Genomic DNA, 22,133 nt, shown 5'->3' on the forward strand with positions numbered 1-22,133 from the left:
GAATGATCTGGGAAGCAAAGGAAAAGGATAATACAGTCATGGGTATAGACAGTCTCAGAGTAAATAGGATTGGAAATTTTGTTAGGTTTGAATCAACACTGCCAGGTTGTGTTGGATTGGATTTTGTACATTTAATAATACATAGCTCATGTCAGCACTAGAATAATACAACACAAAATAGCACACCATCTGACTTACGGTGCATGCACCGCAAGCAATTTATTGGGAGTTATATGTATGTAAAGTACTGGGCTGGTTGCACCCCCACTGCATTCTCCTTGGAATGAGGCAGGATATTAGAACGTAGAACAGTACAGCACAGTACAGGCCCTTCAGCCCTCAATGTTGTGCCGAGCTATGTCTAAACCCAAGATCAAGCTATCCCACTCCATATCATTCTGGTGTGCTCCATGTGCCCATCCAATAACCACTTGAAAGTTCCAAAGTTCCTAAAATGTCCGACTCCACTATCACAACAGGCAATCCATTCCACACCACAATCACTCTCTGAGTAAAGAACCTACCTTGGACATCCCTCCTATATCTCCAACCATGAACCTTATAGTTATGCCCCCTAGTAACAGCTACTTCCACCCAAGGAAATAGTCTCTGAACGCCCACTCCATATCCCCCTCATCATCTTATAAACTTTGAAAGTCGCATCTCATCCTCCTCTGCTCTAAAGCGCAAAGCCCCAGCTCCCTCAACCTTTCCTCATAAGACCTACCCTCCAAACCAGGCAGCACTCTGGTAAATCTCCTCTGCACTCTCTCCAATGCTTCCACATCCTTCTTATAGTGAGGTGACCAGAACTGCACACAACATTCCAAATGTGATCTCACCAAGGCCCTGTATAGTTGCAATATAACCCCACGGCTCTTAAACTCCCTGTTTATAAACCCCCTGTTAATAAATGTTAACACACTATAAGCCTTCTTCAAGGCTCTATCCACGTGAGTGGCAACCTTCAGAGTTCTGTGGATATGAACCCAAGATCTCTCTGTTCCTCCACATTCCTTAGAACCCTGCTGTTCACCCTGTAATCCGGCTTCAAGTTTGTCCTACCAAAATGAATCACCTCACACTTATCAGGGTTAAACTCCAACTGCCACTTTTCGGCCCAGCTCTGCATCCTATCAATGTCTCTTTGCAGCCTACAAGTGGCATATTAGTGGATAAAAGACCTGGTTGGACAATAAAGCCTATTAATCTTCAAATATCTACCTTGATTTTCTTACCTGTCCACCCAAACAAAAATGCCAACAGGGAGGTGAAATCTGTGTTACTGGTTGGTTTTCCTACCATCTAGCCTATTCCAAACATTCCCACGTTCCCAACCCAAGGATCCTAGGTTTGCCAGGAATGATATTAGTCCATCGAATAGCAATGGGAAATGACCAAGCTGCAGGTTTGGACAGTACCCCTTTACTGGCTGTTGCGGGCCTCAATCTTAATCTTCAGGCCCTTTCACCTTTTTGCTGAGACTGAGGTTTTCAGGTGTCCTGTTGCATTCTCTCTACAGTGTTGTCCAATTTCCTTCTGCTGTAACAGTGGACTTCCTCTAGTGGCAGGACTGGAACCTGGCCAATATATCTAGTAAGATCCTAACGAAGAATGTGAGTCAGAGTTACTCATAAAAATTCTGTCCAACGTCATCTCCCCTGCAATGAGGAAGTTAATTGGATGCCAGAGAAATTCGAAAGCACTTTGCTGACCTTGAATTCACTCTAACATTTTACATGCAGCTATATTTACCTGAATATGCACAATGTGCCCTTGAGCGGTGGCCTTTTTCCTGGCCCTGTCTAGTCTGTCCCTTTGTCTTCTAACTCCCCAGTCATAGCAGGCCCCAGCATATCCATAAGCAGTGCCACAGAAAGCATTGGCCAGAATTTTACTGGCACGTCTGCCCCGATTCTGGGAGCAGGTAAGGCTCAGAGAATGGCATTCTCTGTTGGCCTCAAGCGGGATCGTACAATCTCAGGCGGACGTGCCGGTAAAACTCCACCCATTATGTTGCATGGTGCAATATTCCTGTTGTCAGAAAACCACCTAAGCGCCAATCTAATGTGAACATTACCATTATGTGGCACATTGCTACTTGCCATTTCTCAGCCCAAGCCTTTTGCTCAGATCTTGCTCATGCGACATGCACTGCTTCCCCATTGGGGAATGCACAATCTGTTGATATGTTCACTGACAATAGGATTTCCTGGTGAACATAGTGAAAAGAAACTTGCAGTGATGACAGGTCGATGATTCATCCTTTGCTGTGCAAATGCTTTCATCAGTCAGTCAAATAGTGAACAGTGGCTGTCAGCTGTCCCAGCAACAGCCTAACTTGATGCAAAACCCAAACTGCATTAAACTGCTACGTTATTAGGTTCAATCATGCTTGCTCGTATAATGTTGGTGTTAGACAGGCAAGAGTGCTCAAGCTGTCTGTTGGTTCTTCCTGATGTCAGCTGCCTGTTTCGATTAGCTGAGAGCCTTGTCTTTGCTTTATGTAGTCATTATTCTCCATTTTACTATTAGAATATCATTGGGCCATGGACCTTCTACTTACACCTTTTCTTCTTTAATCCCCTATGCTATATATTTAAATTCAATTTCTGCTTCTTTAAACATTTTAAATGATAATTTGTTTTTCAACAAACGATGATTGAATATTGGTTATTGTAAATTGATAGAAAATATTTGCAATTGTATTTGTAAAATCTAAGCAATGGCAATCACTTGGACATAAAATGGACAAATTAATGTTGTTCTTCCCACAGGTGCCTTGCAGGGACAATATATTCTTTTGTTGAACTGTGAGCAACTACTATCTTTGAAGGTTCACGCATGAGCATTTCAAGCCATCCAACTGAACTTTCATAGAATAGAATCATAGAATCCCGACAATACAAAAGGAGGCCATTCAGCCCATCGAGCCTGCACTGACAATTCCATCCAGGCCCCATCCCCGTAGACCCACGTATTTACTCTGCTAGTCCCCCTGACACTAAGGGGCAATTTAGCAACTTTGATTAATGCTCCATGGATAAGATTTTTGGCATGGACAACTTATGAGCTTAAACAAAAACAAAACATTGAATTATTTGTAATGCATGGAGATTTGCTTTCAAGATGCTGTTGGCATCGTCACAATGTGAAATGCCAAAATAGCTGTCCTGAAATTGAGGAGAATTCCATTGTTTTCTCTTTTTCTGAGTTCAAAATTAGCCAGGGACAGTAATCTACAAAAGCACTACATTAATCCTGACATCAGTAACCAGCCTACAGAATCCTAAAATGCTAGTTCGCTCAATAAACAGCATCTACTATGAACTTAAATAAATATTGCCACCACCTCAGTAACTGAAATCAGTTTTGTAATTGCTAAAAAGAAAAAGTACTATTGTATCAGGAGATCTTCAGTCATTGAATATATTCAAGGCTAAGTTGGATAGATTTTTGAACCCTAAGTAAATCAGGATATCTGAATCAGATGGGGAAGGGTATCAGTTGAGGATGATCAGCCATAACCTTATTGACTTGTGAAGCAAGCTCAAGGGGATGGATGACTTACTCTTTCTGCGATTTCATATGTTCTGTTTTCTCAAACAGAGTTAGATTATTATCTGCGTAAACCCCACAAATACCAACAAAGTGGAGAGCAATCAGGAGAGCATTAGAATATTGACAAAGGTGCAGATAAATAGTTGACACACTGACGGATATGGGTGATATGAAGCTGAAAGGAGCTGGTTACTCTGATAGGGAGAACATGGTGTTAAAAGCTCAGTGTGGGGTTAAACAGAAGATTGAGATTGCAAGCAGACCAGTTCACCAGAAAAGGGAAATGGAATTCAGAGCAAGTGTACAGAATTTTTGATGGGGGCTAAAGACAATAGGTTTGGCTTTTGCAATATTTAACTGGAGGTAAAGGACAAGAAAGGATAGCACATGATGTTCAAAATCACACAAGATGTCTTTGATAATCAGACCTGTTTTTGCAGTCTGAAACCCAATTAGAAAGATTTAAACATGGGGTAGAAGTTTCTGTTTGCTGTATGGATGGCTATCTCTCGTGTTCCTGACTTGAATGATACAATAGCTTATCCACCTTCCGATAAAGACCAATTGAATGTTGTTGCTAGTTAAGAAATCAACTGATGCAACTTTACATTGTCCATGTGATTTTATGCTGGTCTCACTGACTTTATGGAGAGGGCGAATTGAGAAGGAGTTAACTCAGCAGCGCAAAGGTGGGGTATAATGACTGATGAGAAGAAGACAGTAAAGAATTGGAAGCCGGAGTTGAACTTGCATGAAAGGTGAGGGAATTGATCTCTGGTCACTTTGCACACATTTCTGGGGGGGAACCATCAAAGCGTTCATCTTGTAAGGAGTGATTTGGAAAAAGGGGCTGCAGCCACAGAGGCACCTTTACAGGGCAGGTTGAGAGGAAAGAATCAGAGGGCGTAGTGACCATGGAGAGAGTGCACTCTGGTTTAGGTTCCTGAAGTGAGGAGGAGAAAAGGAAAAGGAGGGATAAGAAGGAAAACTACCAGGGACACCAGCATCCTGCTGACAGCCACTTGCCTGGTATGCTGATGTCAAAAGGCACAGAGGTCAGTGGGCCATGGGCACCTCTGCTCCAAATGAAGAGCTTTTCCTGAAGGTAGGGTGTACAGGAAGTACTTAGATTACCTGCACATGTCTAAGCACCAGTGTCTTAGGCCAAGTTTCTCCTGGACAGGCAGTCATTGCTATCTGTGACATTCTTTCAGAGGACTTACACTCAATTGGTCATCCAATGCCTGTGGCAGTGTAGGCGGTGGATGCATTGAATTTCTATGCTTCAGGATCATTTCAAGGATCAGCCAGGGATCCCTGCAGCATATCACAATCAACAGTCCATTAAAGCATCAGGTTTGTTATTAATGCATTATTCAGGAGGGTGAGTAACTTCATCAGACCTACTACTGATGAGGGTAGCCTAGTCAAGAGGCTATGGAGGCACTTCAGGATTTGCTGGAATGCAAGGAGCTAGTGTCTGCACACATGTGTCCATCAAAGCATCTGTAGGACAACCAGGTACATTTGGTATGCAAAAGGGAATTCATTCCCTTCATGGGCAGATCATTTGCAAGCACCACCCGAGGATCATATAAGTATGAGCATGGGGCACTGCTTGTAGCCATTATTCCATCGGCAGCCCTTTGCAGTGACTTATCCTCCCCAAGAGCACTTCCTCCATGTTCAGCGCCTGACCTGGTTGTTGTCTTATATCTCATCCCTAGCCTCCGATTTGTCAGCATTCCCATCATTTGGCCATTAATTGCCCAACCAATATCTAAACACAGCAGTGCCGTGGGAGTGGTGCACTTTCCACTTCCTTCGTTATCACCCTGCCTCGTGTAAAATCTACCCCCCCCACATCAGTCCCTGCCCTCAGGTATTTACACGAAAAATGCGCACAAATTTGGAAGACAACAACACACCCAATAATTTTGGAAAGGAAAGGGAAGTTGTGATAACAGAGACATTTGCAAGGATGGCAAAGTTGTTGATGGATTTTTTTGAGGAGAAGGTCATGCTGATGGTTTTGTAATGAAGTGATCAGCATCTGAGGAGAGGGAACTAATTGCAATATCAACTGATGGGGGGAGTGGGGGACAGGAAGGGAAATTGGATAGTCAGCAATTTAACGTGAACAGGGTTAAGGGAAAAGAGGAGGGATATCATGGACAGGATTAGTTTGCGATAGGCATGAGGCCATGTCAAAAAAGTAAATCAAGAAAGATCCATCTTTAGGGTTAAGGTGGGACATCCTGGAGAGGACATTTGGCTTGGTAGTCGAAGTTAAAGATGTGCCAGAGCCTGCTAGATGGATGGTATCACTACTAGTCCTTGAGTTCCTTACCCATGATGTTGGAAATAAGGTTAAAAGACCATGGGTGGAGGTCAAAAATAATGGTTGGTAATTAAAAAAAAATCCACAAGTTACCTTTGCTTTCCTGGATGGACCTGGTGTAGTGATCATTTTTGATAGAGGAGAGACCCAATAGTGCTAATGTGGTTCAGCCAAATCTAATTAATCCATTTGTACATTAGATGTGATTATCACTGGACCTGCGGAATCATTATCAACTTTAGAAAGAGGTATTGCTCAATATTGTTAGATGAAATACAGTGTTTAGAAGCCTTAACTCTGTCTTAGCTGTTAGGATTTTAGCTTTTAAAATGAGTTTGCTCCCAAAGTCCCTTAAATGGGATGGCCTTTGTAATTATAAGCTGTATTATTTCATTACCCTTTGCTTAGGAACATGAAGATTATAATTATCTTGTGTACTAACCTGCATACTTGATATATTGTTGCATTCTACTACACTCCAAACAGTTTTATTTGGATGTTACAGGTACTACACAGATGAGATTAAGATTAAAAAGTGTTATTACTGATCTAGAAATCAACAATAGATTATTGATCTGAAGCAGAGGCAATGATCTGAAGTTCCCCTGACCCGATGATGCTCCATATTTCTCCCAAGATCTTCCAAGCCTGACTTTCCCAAAATGCATAACATTGCATTGAGCAGAGCACTCTGTCAAAGTGGAGCAGAACTAGGGGAAGAAGGGTCCCTCATCCTCCTTTTTATTGAACTAGCTATCGTGCAATAGGTTTAAATTTCTAGTCTTTCAATGTTAGTGAATGGATCAATGAATTGGTGAGTGGGTAGGGTGCTAGGGTGGATGAGGGAAGTTGGTGGATGGGTGAATGGATAGGTAGGTATATGAATAGGATAGGGCGAGTCAGTGGATGAAGTAGGTAGGGGGGTGAGGCGAGTTGGGGCGTGGTCGGGTTAGGAAGGGTAGTCAGTTCAGGAACTAGCCAGATGTGGTCAAGGGGCAGTGGTCAAGTTGGGTCAGGGTACTGTAGGGCTAGGATGGATAATCGGATCAGAAGGTTGTTAGGTGGCTAGGGGGAGGTAGTTGGGTGGATGGCATAGGTGAGTGATTGGAGGAGGTAGACAGGAGTTATTTTGAGTGATTTGTGAAGGTGGGGGTGGGCTGGTCAGTTGTGTAGTTGCCCAGACACTAGATTAAGTTCATCCTGAATAGCAGTTCCTGGGTAATTATTCAGGTAAGTACATCTATCCCAAGTATCCAACTCTAACTCAGAGTTGGAGACAGTCACAGGGTATACTGGATAGCAGGATCCACTGTAGTTAGCTTAATTCCAAGCGTAATTCTGATAGGAATTTCCTAACGAAAGTTGGAATTTTCCAGGCAATTCTCATGTAGGTCAGTGCATCAGAGCTTCCGTAGGGTCATGATGAACATCTTCCATTGTACATCTGGTGTTCAACATTCTGGATGCTGGAGGATTTGGCCCATGAACTCCGTTTCTCTTTCAAACGTAAAAGTTTATTTATTAGTCACAAGTTGGCTTACATCAACACTGCAATGAAGTTACAAATCCCCTAATTGCCACACTCCGTCGCCTGTTCGGTACTAAGAACAAAAACAGCCCAGGAAACAAGCCCTTCGGCCCAACGAGCCCGCGCTGCCATTTTAACATTACCAGTCCCCCTCTCCACCCATGACCCTTATCTATTGTTTTATGGCATTCCACATTGAGGGAAACTAATTTAGGGACAATTTATTACTACTGCCAATCAGCCTAATAGCACATCTTTGGGGTGTGGGAGGAAACCGGAGCACCTGGAGAAAACCCACGCAAGCACAGGGAGAATGCGCAAACTCTCACAGACACTGGCCCAAATCCATGTGTCTGCACAGCAAACAGTGATAGTCACTGAGCTGTCGTGTTGCCCAGCATCTGATCCAGTTTAAGCACACACTAACAACATGAAGCACTAGGCCAATCTCGAACAATCAAGAGCAGCCCAAGCACGACCCATCGCATGTATGCCCTTCGTTGGACAACAAGGTGGACCGACTTAAAACCTGTGAATTAAAAGAGAAAAAACATTATTATCATACCATATTCATTTACCTTACCAGGGATGCCTCTGAGCGAGAATTCAGCATGGCCAATTCACCTAACCTACACATCTTTGGACTGTGAGAGAAAACCAGAGCACCTGGAGGAAACCCATGCAGACACAGAGAATGTGCAAATTCCACACAGACAGTGACCCAAGTTGGGGATCGAACCCAGGACCCTGGCGCTGTGAGGCAGCAGTGCTAACCACTGTGTTACAGACTACACAGGCTCTCCGATTTATTAAACATTTCCAGCATTTTCTATTTTTATAGCCATGATATGAATTTCTTTAATGTTGGAATTCTCCAACAAATTTACTGACCTTGTAAGACTCAGCAGATAATGAAGACAACTACGTCACCAGTAGAATGTACAAATTGTGACAGATATTTCCGTGCCTCCATCAGGCAGTCAAAGTGATTGAAATGTACAAACAAGTTATTTTGCATTTCGTGAACCATGTTATTTATCAACTCCAGAAACTACACTAGTCGTAGCATTTATGTATGTTAACTCTGCAATTCAGGCTTTTACAACTCCACTAAAAGTCAAGTAAAAAAAAAGTTGAGATATGAACATAACAATTAGATGAAAGAACATGAATAAAAGGCAAACTTGCATTTATATGATGCTCCTTATGATCTCGGGACCTCACAAAGTGCTTTATAGCTAATTAGGTTTGTTTTGAATCATAGGAAATTTTAGAAGAGCAATGCAATATTTTTCTAAATGATCGAGGAATTGGATTTAAGGTTTGATAGTTTGTTTAAGGTGGGGAGGCTGTTAGCAAAAGAGATCATACATATAAAATCCAGAAGTAAAGAGGCAGATTAGATATTGGAAAGTGTTTTGTCTCATATTACCCTGCAGAGCAAAGCGCAAAGAATGATTGTCGATCCACAAATCGAGGTGAAGCCATTGACCTTCATTAAATGAGAACTTTATAAATTCTTGAAGCTGGAGACCTTTCTAATTCTAGAAAATAAGTTGATAGCTGTTGGCGATCATGAGAAATATTGAGAAACTGTGAGCTCCTGGAACTTCCTTGACATTTTGAAATTATGAAAGATTGGCACAGGATTGAGACAAATAGACTGATTTCAATAGTTGAAGGATTGAAAACAAGTCACCTTAGATACCATTTATAATACTTTGAAGCCATCTGAAAAAATGGCCATTTGGCTTACCTGATGATTGACTGTTTTATTGACAGGTAAGCCATCTGTTCAGTCTAATTCAAAGATTTCAATGCACTCAGTTTTGGAGCCTTTGTTGGCACAGCTGTGCAATGGAATTTCATTATAAATGTCTGGCTGTGCTACAAATCCACAAATGGATTCAGCTGTTTAGGAAGTTGTTGATGCAGCTGCCAAGGGGACTTTTAGCTTTGTTTAATTGACACTTCCATGAGACTGTAATAATTTTATTTCATTGAAGATACTTTTCAGTACTTGTATGTTTGTTTGGACAAGGTTAAGAGTATTCAGGAGATAAAATCTTTCATCAATAGGTACATGAATGGCTACGTTTGAATGGCTGTTTGATGAACTGTTGAGATAATTATGTTTCTTTGAAGTGGTTTTTATTGTATTACTTTTATGAGCATTTCAAAGACTTTCTGGAGTCATTATGGGCTTAGGATTTCTGCCCATAGCAGACAGTTTAAAGAGTGTTTGAAAGGGTGAACATATCTCTGGACTCTAAATCAATCTGAAAATTGTAATGTATTCAGATAACACATTAAAATCAGATTTTCAATCATGTTAAATGCAAAAGAGCCCTTTATTCACTGGGATTGAGCATTTTAAAGCATGTGAATACTCACACAGTGTTGAACAATTCATGGCTACATACATTTAAGAACAAAGCCCTATCATCAACCATTAACTTAAATTATCATGCATCTTCTACATATGATGTGTAGTTTGCAACACCTTTTAAACTTAATTGTTAAAAGGCGACCATCTCCAAACTATGCACCCCATGATTCACAACTCTCCCAAGGAGCTGTGAACCATATTTCCTGCAAAAGCCTGCTGAACACTGTCAAAAGAACAAGGGTCTGAAATGTCAACCCTGCAATAGAACAGGTAAGAGCGAGATTTAGGAGTCGCTACCCAAGCTCTTGTTCCAGTGCCATGAAAATCCCACAAGATTGGAAAGGGGGCAGGAATCCCCCCATGGGTAGCACAGTGGTTAGCACTGCTGCTTCACAGCTCCAGGGACCTGGCTTCGATTCCCGGCTTGGGTCGCTGTCTGTGTGGAGTTTGCACATTCTCCTCGTGTCTGCGTGGGTTTCCTCCAGGTGCTCTGGTTTTCTCCCATAGTCCAAAGATGTGCAGGTTAGGTTGATCGGTCATTGCTAAAAATTGTCCTTAGTGTCCTGAGATGCATAGGTTAGAGGGATGAGTGGGTAAATATATAGGGATATGGGGGTAGGGCCTGTGTGGGATTGTGGTTGGTGCAGACTTGATGGGCTGAATGGCCTCGTTCTGTACTGTAGGGTTTCTATGATTTCTATGAATCCCATAATCCGGTCCTGCCTGCAATTTCTAAATCTCCTGCCTCCGTTCCAACAAATATGGAGACATGAAAATCTGGGACTGTGTCAAAGCAGCGGAGTGTGCACGCAGATATAGGACTGAAAGTGTTCACTCTGGAAGATTGGGCAAAGAGGAAAGATTTAATTGGCTGGGTCAATGAGACTAGTTATGATGGGACTTTGAGTGCAAAAGACTGCAGAATTCTTGAAAGATCTGTTATTTATGAAAGATAGAAGGTGGCTGGTTATTCAGGAGAACGTTGGACAAGTTAAGCTATATGGTAATATAAGTTCAGGTTAGAGCTCTTGATGAGGTGACCTGTAGAGGTGGTGTTTTGGATGTGATAAAAGAGAGGCAAACTCAAACCGTCAGCACTTGTCTGCTGTAATCATTTTGCTATTTCCTCACATGTCTAACAGATGTAGCCTACTCTCTGTGCCGTTCACAGATAATTTCCGGCTTGTAATTGCTTGCATTTCTAACTCATCCTGATTATGGATAATTTTAAATGAGTTTTGTTACAAGGAGGTTTAATAAAGTAGTATATCTGCTAAAGTGGGTAGGTTCGGGACAAGTGGGATGTTAAAACTAAAATGAAACTCGAGCTGAAACTCAACCCCCTTTGAACCTGCCACTTCCAGGTTTAACGGAGGTAATAAAGTGGGTGTGCAAATCACCCACTCTCAAGAGACAGATCCCTCCTTTAAATATTTTAATGAGGCTGCATGCATCATATTTTATCGCCCTTGGAGCCACAATACTTATGCAGCACAACTTATTGGCCATGAGATTTTCCTGCCCCCACCCACTCAGCAAACGACATGTGATTGGATTCCACACCACCACTCCCACAGTCACTAACTCACGTTGATCTGCCCCCCACACATCCATGATCACCAACACCCACAAAATCACTGACCACATGTAATCACTTGACCCCTTCCCCCAATCACTAAATCACCACCCTCAGCCCACTCCCCACTTACCCCAATTCCCCATTCTTGCTTCTGATTTTCCTCTGATCCTCTCCAGCCATGATCATCCCTCGGACCTCCAAACCATGTTTTACCCATTTCACAATATCCTCCTTCAGCAGCTCCCTGCCTTCCTATTCACCTACAATCATTTGAGACTTGACTTCTGCCTTGAATACGCCTACAGATTGCGAAGGAAAAGGCCAGATCTTACAGTCCTTAACTTCTACTGGTTACATTATTCCAAAGGCACATGAAGAGTAATATTATTTCTATTAACATCACACTTTTTCACTGTCAGGCCTACTTGCTTGACTGTCAAACAAATGAAAGTGACTGTCAGATATGCTAAGAATACATGTAAAGGAACCTTCAACCTTTGTAGGATGACAAATAGTAGTTTGTACATCATCCATCTCCTTCAGAGGGAATTGCACAGAGTTTGGCAGATTTATTGTATAGAATGTTATAAAGTTTCCATGGATGTTAACGCTTGCTGAAGATTTTCGACGCAAATTCGGATCTACTTCTGGCAGGAGTTATTTTAAGGTAGAAGACAGATAACTAACAGATGGTATGGATAGTAAATTGGGAATAATAGGGAAGAATGAACTACTAGAAAAATAAGGTAAAGGAGGTCAGCACCAATTAAGGGTGGTAAGTCAAATATAGTTCAGTAATTTTGTGACACATAAATAAATTGAAGACTTCTTATGAGAATGGTTAATCATCTTTCAAAGTTACTTGAGTGCAATTTTAAAGGATTATTTCTTTGTTGCTCTATGTTTTGAAACTTCTATTCAGTCAGCCTACAAAATACTGCAGTGCTTTTTAGCACATTCACATCACATCATTCAAAATCTTTATTGATTAAGTATCCTACTAAGCTTGGATTAATTCTTTGTATTGTGTACAAAGCTTTTCAAGCTAATTATGTAGGAAAAAATACAAAATCTATAATACTGGTTCAAATTAGTACATACCTATTGAGTTTTTATGTAAATGTGTTTCTATAGTCAATTCCCACTGAATATTCAGGGTTGTTATTTTCTCCATATCATAACACGTGTAGACAGATATTGAAGATGCAAATGATAAGCTGGAGAGGCACTGACCATGAACATCTCACCAAGGCTCCATCGACAGTATGTTCCAAACCTGTGACCTCTATCAATTAGAAGGACAAGGGTAACAGACACATGGGAACAGCAACATCATCAGCAAGTTCCCCTCCAAGTTGCACACCATCCTGACTTGGAACTATATTGTTGTTCCTTCTCTGTTGCTGGATCAAAATCCTGGAACTCCCTCCCTAATGGCGCTGTGGGTGTATCTACATCACATGCATTGCAGCTGTTCATGAGGCAGCTCACCACCACCCTCTCAAGGGCAATTAAATGTGGGCAATAAAAATGCTAGCCAAGCCAACGACACCCACATCCAGAGAGAGAATTCTTTTTTCAATTTTAAACTGGTCATGGGTTTTTTGTGTTAAATCAAGACCTGAATATATATTGTCTCTCAAGGTACATGTAACGTCTCACCAGGCGATAGGAATTCAATGTAATATAAACAAAGAAAGCAAATGGTATAATAGCCGAGAGTAAAGGGTGTATTCTAAAATTCAAGAGTAAGAGTCTCTACAGTTTATTGATGGGCAGAAAGAGGATACAAACACCCAAAATCAGGGAAATATGAGAAAATGTATTTAAAAATCAGATACTGGTTAAATGGATTTAGGCAATATTTTGAAACATATACGTCTGGGAATATGTTTGTACAGTCCACTGGATTGTTTTTCTCAATTTGGGATTTATGCTGTGCTTCTGAGAATTGTTTTACATTTGTAGAGCATCTGTGAGTTAATTGACAACATAGTAACTCAGGTTATGATGGGGACAGAGGAATATAAATGTCCAAGCAACAATTATATCAGTATTAAAATTTACAATGTGCATAATGTGAGATATATGAACATGACATAATTGAGTAGTTAACATTAGTAGAACTATGTGGCCAACATTTGATAGACCATCAAAATTATACAAAACCTTTTTAAAAAACTTATTCCTATTTAATGTGTCATTGGCTATGTTTCATACAAAGTAGGAACATGGTGGGTTACAATCTGAAACCAGAAATACATTCCTGCTTGAAGTTTCTGCTTGAAATGTTAATCCATCTTTCTCTGTCAGACAAAAGCAATATGCTGCAGATATATATTTGAAATCCAAAATAAAAACAGAAAATTCTGGAAGTGCTCAGCAGGTCAGGCAGCATCTGTGGTGAGCAGAGCAATGGGCTGGATTTTATGCCTCCCCCTCCCCCCAGTCTTTGTCAGCCATGTTTGGCAGGGGCAGGGAGGGTCGAGGGGGTGGGGAGGGGGGGAGGTGGCACGGATGGGAGGAGTGAAGTGGTGCCAGTGGGAGGTATGCAAAATATAATGGGAGGCTAGACTATCCATTTCCTGTCTCACCCCAACTGATCCTTATAATGCGATAGAAAGCAGGTCTGAAATCAGCATCCAGCTGCCATTTTGAAAAAAAAAATTAATGAGCAATTGATCCTGCTAACAAGTCAATTGGTTCAAATACTGCTGATGCCATAATGCAGTTGGTATAAGCATATAGTAGAGGGTGGGGAATCCATTTTTTCACCAGCTGAGCTGAAAGAGCAGGAAGGATGGGAGGATAAGTTTTAGGGGTGTCCTGTGTGCACTGAGGCACCTCACTCAAATATGATGTCCCATCCCCCCGATTTATGTTTCCCCAACTAGCCTCCAAAACCCATCCTTCCCCATCCCTGCGCACCTCCCCCCCCCCCCCCAACCACAGAGTACTTGGTCCCTTCCCGCTGTAACAGCCTGGGGTTTTTCTTAATCCTGGATCCATTGTTCTTCTTCCCAGGGTGCACCACTGAGTTTTGGGGCTGCTGGGATTCCTGGAGCTGTTGGCTGATCAGATTGTCAGGCAGCTCCTGAGGGTGAGATTTCTCAGCACTGAGGGATTGAAGATCCATTCTTGACTTGTTAAGGTTGCTGGCAGCATTTCTGAGGGCAGCGTAGTGGTTAACACTGCTGCCTCACAGCGCTAGGGCCCTAGGTTTGATTCCCGGCTTGGGTTGCTGTCTGTGCAGAGTTGGCATGTTCTCCCTGTGTCTGCGTGGATTTCTTCCGGATGCTCCATTTACCTCCCACAGTCTGAAAGACATGCTGGTTAGGTACATTGGCCATGCTAAATTTTCCCTCTGTGAACAGGTGCTGGAGTGTGGTGACAAGAGGATTTTCATAGTAACTGCATTGCAATGTTAATGTAAGCCTACTTGTGATACTAATAGACTTCAACCACAGTGGAACAGCTAATTTTTTAATTGGTTGGTTTGGAACCAAATTTCATAATGGTGAATAGGGAACAGCAAACCATACATCCCACCCCTCCCTGCCTATAAAATTCAGTAAGAAGCCTCACAACACCAGGTTGAAATCCAACAGATTTATTTGGCAGCACCAGCTTTCGGAGCACTGCCCCTTCACCAGGTGAGTGGGAGTTCTGTGTTCACAAACAGGGCATATATAGACACAAACTCAAATTTACAGGATGATGGTTGGAATGTGCGTCTTTACAGGCAATCAAGTTTTAAAGGTACAGACAATGTGAGTGGAGAGAGGGCCACGCACAAGTTAAAGAGATGCATATTGTCTCCAACTGGGACAGTTAGTGAGATTTTGCAAGCCCAGGCAAATCGTGGAGATTAAAGATAATGTGACATGAACCCAAGATCCCGATTGAGGTATTCTTTATGTGTGCAGAACTTGGCTATCAGTTTCTGCTCAGCGATTCTGCATTGTCATGTGTTATGAAGGCTGCCTTGGAGACTGCTTATCTGAAGATCAGATGCTGAATTTGTGACTGCTGAAGTGTTCCCCGACTGGAAGAGAACAGTCCTGCCTGGTGATTGTCGAGCGGTGTTCATTCATGCATTGTCATTACATCTGCATGGTCTCCCCAATGTCACGTGAGAACATCATCCACCAGGTATACGGTACATACTCTTGCGACTTGGCCAACATTGCCTACCTGATACGCTGCAGGAAAAGATGTCCCGAGGCATGGTACATTTGAGAGACCATGCAGATGACAAACACGGCTCAACAATCACTAGGCAAGAGTGTTCTCTTCCTGTTGGGGAACACTTCAGCGGTCACGGGCATTCAGCCTCTGATCTTCAGTCAAGCGTTCTGCAATGCGGCCTTCACCACACACGATAACGCAGAGTCGCTGAACAGAGACTGATAGCCAAGTTCCGCACACATGAGAATGGCCTCAACAGGGATCTTGGGTTCATGTCACACTATCTGTAATCCCCACGACTTGCCTGGCTTGCAAAATCTCACTAACTGTCCTGTCTGAGACAATACACATCTCTTTAACCTGTGTTTAACCCTCTCTCCACTCACATTGTCTGTATCTTTAAGACTTGATTACCCGTAAGGATCTCTCATTCCAACTGTTATCTAGTAAATTGAGTTTGTGTCTTTATATGACCTGTTTGTGAACACAAAGCTATGATGATGCTCCGAAACATTGTGTTGCCAAATAAATCAGTTGAACTTTAAGCTGGTGCTGTGAGACTTCTTACTGTGCTTACCCCAGTCCAATGCCGGCATCTCCACATCGTGTAAAATTCAGGCAAACGTTAACATTTCAGGTCATTATGAAACTCTTCTCTGTTTCCAAAATGTTCTAGTTTTCATTCTTCACTGGCTTTGCGCAGCATTCATTTTCTCTTCTTTCAAATTTCTATTATTTCCAGCTTTTGGTTTCATCTGTATCTTTCACAGTCTGTGCTTTCATTGTTGCCGACTTGTGTGTATTCAGGATGAGCACACCAGCCTGTTCTGAATTTTCATCAGATGTAATATAAATTGACCTCATCCCTTTACACTCCCAGCATCTAGTCCTGAATTACTAAAAGCAGAAGTTCAAATTCAAAAGTATCAGCTTAACTTTTATTTCAGAAGTTATGAGAAAATTGCCCATTCCACCATGTTGAAAGTTCTCCTGGATACATCAGCTCCAGATTGCATTGCCTTCACCTTGTGTACAATGGGTGTGGGAGAGGAGGAGAAAGTGAGAATATTAGGACGCACCTACCTTCTACTATTTCTGTTCTCTGACCCCATATTAACCTGTTCCTTTGACCCAGACATAAAGATGGAAGTGAAATCCAGTTTAAAACATGTAGACGTTTCAATGATGTAACCAGGGCCTAATCTGCTGGATTAATCTGATGTCTGAGCAGGGTTGAGGATTGTGGGGATGAGACTGGGGATAGGTGTTATGTAATTGTATTTCCTGTTGACTCACTGGAGCTGCGCTGTGCTAACATCTGTACCAGAAATGGTGCAATAGACCAAGTGTAGCAAAACAAGCAGCAGCCACGGAAGATTTTGCACACCATTAATAAAGTTCCATTCATTTTTAACCAAAGTCTGTTCTGCCTATCACATCTTCAATACACAACAGGGATAATGGGGTATGAGATGGTCAAGTTGGGGATGGGGGGGTGGTGAGCAAAGACAACCAACATTGGCTTCTCTGCCAGGAAACTTGATCCTGACTCAGAAGGTTTTTCAATTTATTTTTTAGGTTTTTGAATAGGAGGGCCAGAACAGTTCCTCTGAGCCTCATAACCAAAGTCTTGGACTTTCCTTAAGCCATAAACCTCCCTTTTTCACCACCCCCCAGTTGCCCACAAGAGCTCCAGTTAATATGAAATTCATTGAAAGAGTGCACTAAGTTCATCTGGTTGAAATAAGCACTGAGAAACATTGGTGTTTTTCACGGAATGTAAATATGTAGAGCATGTGATTAAAATGGCTTAATGTGGGCAACAAAACACATGAAATACATTGACTGGCTGAAGTGACCACCCATACATTTTACCTTGATTGAAGATTCTAGTCCAGTTATTTCAGTTTGCACGAGAAATATGTATCTTTGGCAGAGTAGGATTTCTCTCCTGACTGTACCAGTGTTCTAGTCTTGGCGCTATTAGTATAACTGGGATAGGACTTCATCTGCCTCCTGGTATATTCCAGACACTCTCTGAAGGGGACACAGAGCATGGCTGTGACAGTTCTTCAAGGTTAATTTATTCGACTTTCTTTAAACCCACAAAAACATTTCTTGTTCTGCCTCTAGTTATTGGCTGGGATCTGCAAGAAATGACCAGGCAACATTGTCTTTCTGTAATCTGCCAACTCCCTTATTTTTTAAATCTACTCACTCCAAAGCTATTATTTCATTTATAATCCTTACACACCAACATTGATGGTCAAACGTCAAATACGTAGCACTTGTGATTGAATTTTTGACTCTGTTCTGTGTTCACGTTAATGCAGTACAGCTCAAAGATATCCTGCTAAGTAACTTTAGGTGCAACTGACACTGCAGTTGAACATGAGTTACAATTTATTCTTACTTAACTCTCTCAGCACGCTGAGAGTAAATTAAACCTTTTGAAAACTTTCACCCTTTCATCAATTCTTAAGAAGTTACACTCTGATGTACTGCAACTCTTTGAGTGAATTCTCTTATAATGGCAATTATGATAATACTTGCATATATATAGTTCCTTATCATATCAAAGTACCTTCAAGCACTTTGCATAATGAATTACTCCTGAAAGACAATAACAGTTGTACCTAGACAAAGCATTATTTCCTCAAAATTCTGCTTCTCATTTTAGAAGTCTTTCTGCTTTTGTGAAGACAATCTTATGAAAAATAAGCCATGCAAACATCATTTATGACATTTAATAAATGCAACAATTGTGCTGAAATGGGGACGATTCTACATTATTTTCTCTTATTCGTTATTTATACTGTGTGGCAGAGCCTGTAACAAAGCCAATTGACATTTTTGAAACATTGCTAAACACCTCAAGCGCAAAATGTTCAATTGTGACCTGCTGAAGTGAAGTTATTCAGCAATTAAACTTTAAAATGTGAGAAACAAATAGTTTCATATGCCTCGGCTTTTGATACTTCACAGGTGTCGTTTTCATGAATACTGAAGCAAGATACCTTTATGTTGTTCACTTTGGAGTATTCACACTACCTGTAGGCTGTACAAAATGTTGCAACACTGAAGTATGACATGGAATGAATTTTAACATGGAAGAACAGATTGGTTGGTCGGGTTGGGGCCGGGTATGTACTTAAAATCAGAGAGAAAAGATGTCAGCCATAACACAAATTCAGCATGCCCACTTTCAGGTTTAACTGAGGCACATTGGGTTGCATGCGTGAAACATGCTCAATGTCAGTGGAATTGTTCGTGCAGAAGGATGGCCAATGAAGACACTATTTAACTTCAGGATTACACATAAATGAGGAGTATTTGATATTAACTTAATTTTCCTTGGAAATTAACACCCCCTGCATGGATTCCTCAAGGCTCAGTGCAGTCGTCAGTAATAAAAAGTAACTTTCAGGTACGGTTCATAAGACTCTTTAAGTTTCAGATTACTCAAATTCAAAGGCTATAAAAGATCCAGATTTATCAGCAATTTTGGCTGTAATGTGAAGGAAAGCAAAAAACCTTAATAAACCTCCAGTCATATGCACTGTCTTACAACTATTCATTATTTTCTGATATCAATTATTGTAAACAAGACCCCAGAAACAAGGTAGTTTCTCTCAAAAGTTCCAGAAGGTCAGTCTGTTTACCATTAGCATATGTGACCAATCATCTTAGCCCAATTGTCAGTTTCCTAACCTCATGCTTGTTCAAGCTATCTCATTTCGCAATGTGATGACAAAAAATAGTTAATGGGTACAAATCACGCATCCACTAATTCAGCAGAAGCTAAGCTGCATACACAATTAAATTGTACAGAGACACATTAACCTCCAAAGCATCCTGGAAGAACAACTTTAACTATTTCATTCATTCTCCCTAGAATACAGATCCACAAACCTTTCATACATAAAATGAAAGCAAAAAAATTAACCACATGCAATTAAACTATATTCTGCATTTCTAGTCTAGTATCTCACAGGTCTTAGTTTTTGTAGCTGCTTTGACAGGATTTGCTGGCCAAAATTCTTCGGAACATAAAAGTTTTGGAGAGGGTTGGAAGCTGTGTATGACCACGTGAAGGGGGTGAAAAAGTTCCCCTATTCTTTCACTCAAGGTTTGACTGTAACAGGATTTTGTGTGAATTGAGAAAGGATGTGTATGCACTATTTATGCATGCAGATTGTAAAGAATTAAACTGGTTCTCTCATAGGTTAAACAAATAACAAGATAAGTTTATTGAAACTACATCCTGAACTAAATAAAAACTAGATAAATTGCAACCAGCAGTCATACATCACATGGATTCACCTGGGCCACACCAGCACCGATGGCAGAGTAAGAGGGTTGTTTGGTTGTTCCATGACTGGTCTCAACAGTGGCACAGCAGTTAGCACTGCTGCCTCAAGGCATCAGGGACCCTGGTTCGATTCCTGGCTTGGGTCATTCTCTGTTCTCCCCGATTGTGTGGGTTTCCTTCGGGTGCTCTGGTTTCCTCCAACAGTCCTAAAGGCGTTCTGGTTAGATTAATTGGCCATGCTATATTCTCCCTCAGTGTACCTAAACAGATGACAGAGTGTGATGACTGGGGGATTTTTACAGTAGGGGCATGTGACTTGGAGGGAGACTTTCAGGAGGTGGTGTTTAAATTTACCTACTGGCCTTGTCCTTCTAGGTGGTAGCAGTTGTGTGTTGGTGAGTTCTTGTAGTGAACTGATAATATACACTGCTATTACTGTAGATCAGTGGAGGGAGTGAATATTTATGAATTTATGTATTTGGCTTGAATACATGCCAAATATGTATTCAAGAGGTGGCTGGATATAGCACTTGGGGTGAATGGGATCAAAGGTTATGGGGAAAAAGCAGGATTAGGCTATTGAGTTGGATGATCAGCCATGATCATAATGAGTGGCAGAACAGGCTCGAAGGGCCAACTGGCCTCCTCCTGCTTCTATCTTCTATGTTTCTATGTTTCAAAAAAAGTGGGTTGCTTTGTCCTGGATGGTGTCAAGCTTCTTGGAGATTGATGGAGCTGCACTCATTGAGGCAAATGAAGAGTATTCCATCACACTCCTACTTTATGTTATGCAGATGCTGGACAACCTTTGGAGAATCAGGAGGTGAGTTACTGATGACAGGAGTCCTAGTTTCTGACCTGTTCTAGTAGCCACAGTATTCATATGGTTAATCCCATCCAGTTTCTGATCGATGGTAACCCCAGGATGTTGATAATGGGAGATTTTGCAATGATAATGCCATTTAATACCAAGGCGCAACGGTTAAATTCTCTCTTGTTGGACCTGGTTATTACCAGGCACTTCTGTGGCATGAATGTTATTTACCACTTGTCAGCCCAAGCCTGGATAATGTCCTAGTTTTATTGCATTTGGACATGAACTGTTTCAGTGTCTGCAGTCAAGAGTCATGCTGAACATAGTATAATTGTCAGCAAACGTCTACACTTCTGACCTTACGATGGATGGAAGGTCATTGATGAAGCAGCTGAAGATGGTTGGGACCAGGACATTTTCTTAAAGAACTTTTGCAGTGATATCCTGGAGCTGAGATGATTGATCTCCAACCACAACATCCATCATCTTTTGTGCTCGCTGTGATTCCAGCCAATGGAGAGTTTCCCCCCTGATTCCCATGGACTCCAATTTTGCTAGGGATACTTGATATCTTACTCAATTAAATACTGCCTTGATGTCAAGTGCAGTCGTTCTCAACTCACCTTATGGCTGGTGTTCACCTCTTTATCCCATGTTTAGAGCTAAATTCAGGAGCTTAAGTGGCCCTGGCAAGACTGTAGCTAAGCAAGTGCCACTTGATAGCACTGTTGAGGACCCTTCCATCACTTTACTCTTGATTGAGAGTAAACTGATGAAGCAATAATTGACAGCGTGGATTGGTCCACATTGATTGTGGATTCCTGGGCAATTGTCCATGATGCCAGTGCTATAGCTGTACTGGAACAGCTTGGCTCTGTGTACAGCAAGGTCTGGAGCACAAGTCTTCAGGACTATTAGAGGAATATTGGCTGGGCCCATAGCCTTTGCAGTATCCAGCATCCTTAGCCATTTCCTTTCACCACATGGAGTGAATTGAATTAGCTGAAGACTAACATCTGTAATGTTGGAGACCACGTGATCTTTTTGTTTGAGGATTTGGCAAACCTCAGGAACCACTTGACTTCCTGAGCTAGGAATGGTGGTGCATGCAATTTGGAGCTGGAGAGCAGGCTTTAAATCCTGCAGTCAAGGCCTGGACAGCAGGTTATGTAGTTTTGATAGTGCTGTTGTCTTGCTGCAAATGTTCCCTTTAAATAATCTTTTCTTCCTGTATATAAATAGTTGTTACTTTGCCAGCTGTTTAGATGCTGAGTATTTTGCCCCAGTGCTATCCCTGTCGTCTTTTAAGTGATTAGTCTTTGAATAAGTTTTCTAATGGGAAGTTCTTGAAACTCTGAAGTCACCTTTGTTGTATTTAGTTCATATCAAAAATAAGCAGAATGGTTGTTAAAGTGGGTAAA

Source organism: Carcharhinus amblyrhynchos, chromosome 7 (genome assembly GCF_965287045.1).
Source record: "Carcharhinus amblyrhynchos chromosome 7, sCarAmb.v2.hapA, whole genome shotgun sequence".
NCBI lineage: Eukaryota > Metazoa > Chordata > Chondrichthyes > Carcharhiniformes > Carcharhinidae > Carcharhinus > Carcharhinus amblyrhynchos.